This window comes from Pinus tabuliformis, chromosome 4_2 (assembly GCF_031772625.1).
Source record: "Pinus tabuliformis cultivar Carrire ecotype Pingquan chromosome 4_2, CPIR1, whole genome shotgun sequence".
In the NCBI taxonomy this organism is placed as follows: Eukaryota; Viridiplantae; Streptophyta; class Pinopsida; order Pinales; family Pinaceae; genus Pinus; species Pinus tabuliformis.
The window spans coordinates 1,122,684,980-1,122,691,237 of record NC_142304.1 but is presented as its reverse complement, the minus strand read 5'-3'; positions in this window follow the sequence as shown (position 1 = coordinate 1,122,691,237).

Genomic DNA, 6,258 nt, shown 5'->3' with positions numbered 1-6,258 from the left:
GTTAAACACCTACCCACTTGTAGATCTTCTCTGATCCATATCTCCAACCCAGTCTGTATCAACAAAGCCACGAATATCCAACATTCTTTCCAATCCTAGTCTTCCTTGGTAGCACAAACCATAATTACTAGTGCCACGAAAATACCTAAAAACCTGCTTTACTGTTGTTTAGTGCCCCTTCCCTAGTTTTGACATAAACCTGCTCAATACTCCCATTGCATGTGCAATGTCTGGTCTAGTACAGACCATTGCATACATCAGGCTACCGACTGCACTTGCATATGGAACACGGGACATGCCTCTTCCTCTTCTTGTGTCTTGGGACACTATTTAGCAGATAACCTCACACCTACAAGAATAGGAACCTTCATCGGTTTACTATCCTTCATATTAAACCTCTGTAGTATTGTCTCAACATACTTCCTCTAGTTTAACCAGAGCTTCCTCTTTTCCCAATCTCCTTTAATTTCCATGCCCAAAATATAGTTTGTAGCACCAAGTTCTTTCATGTCGAATTTGGAGGAAAATTGGGTCTTCAAATCCTGGAAAATTTCTTTGTCATTTCCAACTAGCAACATATCATCCACATACAAGACCAGATAAATAGCATGGTCACTAATTAATTTAAAATACACATAGTGATCTGCTTTGCTTCTGATGAAGCCAGGTCCTCGTATAAATGTATCAAATTTTTGATACCACATCCTTGGTGACTATTTTAACCCATGCAGAGACTTCCTTAACTTGCATACTAGTTCTTTCTTACCCTTCACCACAAAGCCTTCAGGTTGCTTCATGTAGATTTCCTCTTCTAGATCTCCATGAAGAAATTTTGTCTTCACATCCATCCTCTGAATCCACTGCTTCCTTCATAGTTCTAGGATCATCATCAGTAATAGACAAAGAAAAAATTGAATAGAAAGCAGATGGACTATACCTTTCTGGCTGCCTTCTTTCTCGAACTGATCTTCACACACCCAGATTTTTTTGGCTCTTCATCTTCTGTTTCCTCCTCTACTGTAGAGTCTGATTCTTCCTCCTTTAGCTCAAACTCTATCTTCTCAGGTTCCTTTGGTTGGAATTCATTTTTAATAACATCTTTCACCTCTCCAAACACCACATCTTAGCTGTACACAACCTTCCTTGTTACTAGGTTCCAAATCTTATAACCCTTTAAACCATCCTTATACCCAATAAAGATGCGCTTTTCATATTTACTTTCAAACTTGGTTCGTTTCTCCTTTGGAACATGTGCATATGCATCACATCCAAATACCCTTAGATGTGAAAGAGAGGGTTTCTTACCATTCCATACCTCTTGTGGAGTCTTATCCTCCAACGCTGATGAAGGTGACCTGTTGACCAGGTAACATATAGTATCCACTGCCTCTACTCAGAATTCCCATCCTAACCCAGCACCACTGAGCATGATTCTTTCCCTTTCCATCAATGTCTTGTTCATTATTTCTGCAACTCCATTTTGCTGAGGTGTCTATGGAGCAGTCTTCTGTTGTGCTATACCACACTTCTTACATAATTCTTCAAATTCCTTGCTCCAAAACTCTCCAACATTATCTGACCTCAACACCTTTATCTTCTTCTCTGTCTAATTTTCCACGAGAGCATTAAATTCTTTAAACTTGTCAAAGACTTCGTATTTCTTCTTAAGGAAATATATCCATGTATTCCTTGAGAAGTCATCTATAAATGATACATAGTACACACACTTACCTAGTGATGGAACCTTCACAAGTCTAAACACATCACTGTGCACAAGATCTAATATCTATTTCGCCCTCTTACCACCAAAGGGGAAACTCACCCAATTCTACTTCCCATATACACAATTTTCACAGAAATCAAAATCCAAAGAGCTATTACTCATACCTTCTACCATACCTTTACCATGAAGTATTTGAAGGCCCTTCTCTCCAATATGTCCAAGCCTTTGATGCCACAACATGGTCTTCTTTCCAAAGACCACTAGGTTTTCTGCTCCTCTTTCAGGAACCACAAAACTGTTGCACCCATCAATGACGGTGCTACCTTGCAGCTTGTGTAGAGTTCCAATCTGAACTCCCTGCATCAATACCAGTGCTCCCCGAGCCATCTTGTAGGTATCCTTCTCGAACACTATTTTTACACCCGCATCATCCAACTTGCTTACCGAAATCAGATTTCTGGACAATGCAGGAATATGTAGAACACCCGGAAGTGTTCTTCCCCTTCCACCTTGCAAATTCAACTTTACCTTTCCACGACCAATGATTCTAACCTTCCTATCATCCCCTAAGAAGACATCACCACCATTGTATTTCTCATACTTGCAGAACCACTCTTTGTCGGGAGTGAAGTGAAAGGATGCACCTGAGTCAATCAACCATGCCTCATGATCTACATGTGTACTTAAAGAAGCCAAGTACACATCCCCACCTTCATCTAAGGTGGTTTTCACCTCTGCAGAAGGAGCATCATTAGATCCCTTTCCTTTGTCAGGAGATTTAGATTTACAACCCCTTTTGTAGTGCCCTTCCTTTCGACATTTCCAGCACACCACCTTTACAAGTTTTCCTGGAGATTTAGATCTCCCACTCGATGACTTATTTTTGTTTCTATTCTGGGACCTTCTCATACAGACAAGGCATCGCCATTCTAGCTCTCCATATTTTTCCATCTCATCTCCTCCATCAGCAAGGATGAGACTATTTCATCAAAATGTAAGGCAGTCACATTGCTACCTATTGCAATAACCAGACTATCCCACGAATCTGGTAGAGAACACAAAAAACCGATGCACTTATCTTCATCTAAAATTTTAATATCAAGAGATGCTAACTGACTTACCATAGTATTAAATGCGTTTAGATGCTCTGTCACCGAGTCTCCATCTTTCATCCTTAGGTTATACAACTTTTTCAACAGGAACAATTTATTCACTAGAGACTTAGATTGATACAAAGTCCCTAACTTGTCCCACAAATTCTTCATCGTAGCTTCCACTGATACATTCAACAATACTTAATTTGAGACAGACAATTGTATTGTGCTCTTTGCCTTCTGATCCAACTTCTTCTATTCTTCATCGAACACTCCCGTTGGTTTAGTACCCGGATCTACCGTGATCCACTGATCTTTATTCACCAACAAATCCTCCATCTTGAGTTTTGACAACTCAAAACTATGACCATTAAATTTCTCGATCTCTATCTTTTCACTGCTCGCCATATTCTTTCACCACCAGAATCGATCTCGCAAATCTCACACTGAACAAGGTCTACCACAGGCCCAAGTGAAACCCCTCAGCAACAAAGGCATCCACTTGAAGCCAAAACAACTCTGATACCAAATGTAGGTTTTAACCCCGTATAGAAATTACCTACATACGAATTCTAAAGCACCGAAAGTAAACAATGCGAGAGCATAACACATAAAACACATATACACAAAGATTTTCCCCTAGATCCAAATATTGGGACTACCAGCTTGATTTTTCATTATTTATTTCAATGTTACAGTACATATTTATACATGTTGAAGCATCCAATACCATGGACTGAAAAACCATCGTGTCCAAAACAATGGACCAAAAACCATCGCGTCTAAAACCATGTGTGAAAATCATGAACAAAACCATAGGTGGGTCCACCAAACCTAACATAGGGTCAAAAACCAAAATTTTCCAGGGCGCTGCCTCGGACCCCATAGAGTGGGGTTACGGGCACCCCTCAAACCCCTTATGACCTCCCCTCGCTACACAATTGGCGCAATGAAGGCGGGGGGGCTCTGCCCCCCCTTTAACCCCCTAGTTAACTACGTGGGCTAGTCATGGAAAGAATATAACACAACCGAACAAATTCTCACTCAAAATTTGTAGTCCTTGGATAGATCTTTCTAATGAGGTATTGTGCATGTCAAATGGAGATCGTATTCCAAAGTTATGATCCTAGGAATTTGATGTACCAATTCACCCAAACGGGGCCCATAGTTTGGCGCTTCATCTCTATCAGGCCAGGCAGTAACTCCATTAAGAAAAAACTGATTCGTGTATTCTATTTCATCAGGTAGGTCTATTATATACATGAGGGAGAGATTGTTTAGTTCATCTCCCGATGACTGTTCATATTTCTCATTTATTTATTTACATATATTTACCCAATCACAAGGATTACGTGTCAACATTCCCCCCCTTAATCTGAAGGGATGTTGGTGAGTCCAAGCATCGTTCTGAATCGTTCAAGCTTTTCTCTTCCAAGCGCTTTGTTGAAGATGTCTGCAATTTTCTCATTTGTGGAACAATGACGGAGATGGATTGTTTTGGCCTCAACATGGTCTCGAATCAGATGATATTTAGTATTGATGTGCTTCGTTCGATCATGGAACTTTGGGTTCTTGGCCAACTTTATTGCAGAGGTATTTTCAATCATGAGTGGAGTTGATTGTACTTGTTTTACCTACAAATATTCAAGAATTTTCCTGAGCCACACAATTTCTTTTGTTGCTTCAGCTGCTGCCATGTATTCTGCTTCTGTTGTGGAATCTGCTGGAACTGATTGATTGTGTGATCTCCAGGACACAGCTCTTGATCCAAGACTCATAGCATATCCTGAAGTGGATACTCCAGTTTCTTTGTGTCCATCAAAGTCTGAATCAGAGTATCCAATCAAGCTGAAGTCATCCACCTGTGTATACTTGATTCCAAAGTCTTGAATTCCCTTCAAGTACCTTAGAACTTTTTTTACAGCAGACCAATGTCCCTCATAGGGCTTTTTCATAAACCTCGAGAGGATTCCAACAGCAAAAGAAATGTCTGGTCTGGTAGTAGTTAGGTAGTTGAGACTTCCTACAAGCTGTCTATACTTTGTTGCATCCTCAAATTCTTTTCCTTCAATAGATGTGAGCTTTAAGTTTTGTTCCATTGGAGTAGTAAGAGGATTGCACTCTGTCATGCCAAACCTGTTCAACAAATCTCCAATGTATTTCTTTTGAGAAAGAAATATGGACTTTGGATGTTGGGTTACTTCAATGCCAAGATAGTAATGAACATAGCCCAAATCAGTCATTTCAAAACTTTTCCCCAATTCCTTCTTTATGGATGCAATGTAGCTTTCATTGTTCCCTATCATTAAAAGATCATCTACATATCCACAAGATATACAACTATTTTTCCAACTTTCTTGACAAATAAAGTTGCATCATCAAGATCAAAATGATTGAAATTGAGTTTTAGAAGATGCTCAGTTAGTTTTTCATACCAGGCTCGCGGTGCTTGTTTTAGGCCATACAAGGACTTCAAAAGTTTGCATACTTTATGTTCATGTCCTTTCATAGAAAATCATTCAGGCTGGGACATAAAAACATTTTCTTTTAGATCTCCATTTAAGAAATCAGTTTTTACATCCATTTGATGGACTTTCCAACTGTTCTGAGCTGCTAGTGCAAAGAGTGTCCGGATGGTAGCCCATTTTGTTGTGGGGGCAAAAGTCTCCTCATAATAGACCCCTTCCTTCCATGCAAAACCTTTTGCCACAAGCCTAGCTTTGTGCTTATCAAGTGAGCCATCATCTTTATACTTGTTCTTGTAGACCCACTTGCAGCCAATTGGTTTGTTTCCTAATGGAGGATCAACTAGCTTCCAAGTGTCATTCTTTATGAGGGCATCATACTCATTTTGCATCGCTTCTTTCCATTCATCATGAGAAGCAGCTTCTTCGAAAGAAGTTGGTTCAAAATATGTAGACAAGTTAAATTCACAATCATAAGAAACATCCATATCAGTAGGTGAATTAGAGTCATCTACATCACCTCCATTTTGCCGGTTTGAATTTCTGGTTCTTGTCTTTCCAACTTCATCAGGATGAACACTTTCAAGTGTCTTTGTCAGCCACTTTGGGGGACCTTTCTGAGATGGTCCAGGCTGCTCTGTTGATTGAGTTGGGACTCAATCAAGATTGAGTCTCCCTATTCTACCAATTACATCACTTAAAGAATCATCCGTTTTTGGAGTTTCATGCGGGGGAGAGTGTTCTTCAGAAGAAGATTCCACATGTTGATCTAGTATAGGAATCCCCCCTTCAAGATGTGGAATCTGATTATCAAATTCTTGAAATGATTTTGCTTTTGTGAATCTATCCAAGCGATCAAGTTGCTGCTGAACAACATTGTCAGTTTTGGATGATTCAAGAAAAATTACATCTCTAGATACAACAAACTTCTTATTTACTTCATCATAGAGGCGGTATGCTTTGGAGGTGTTTGAGT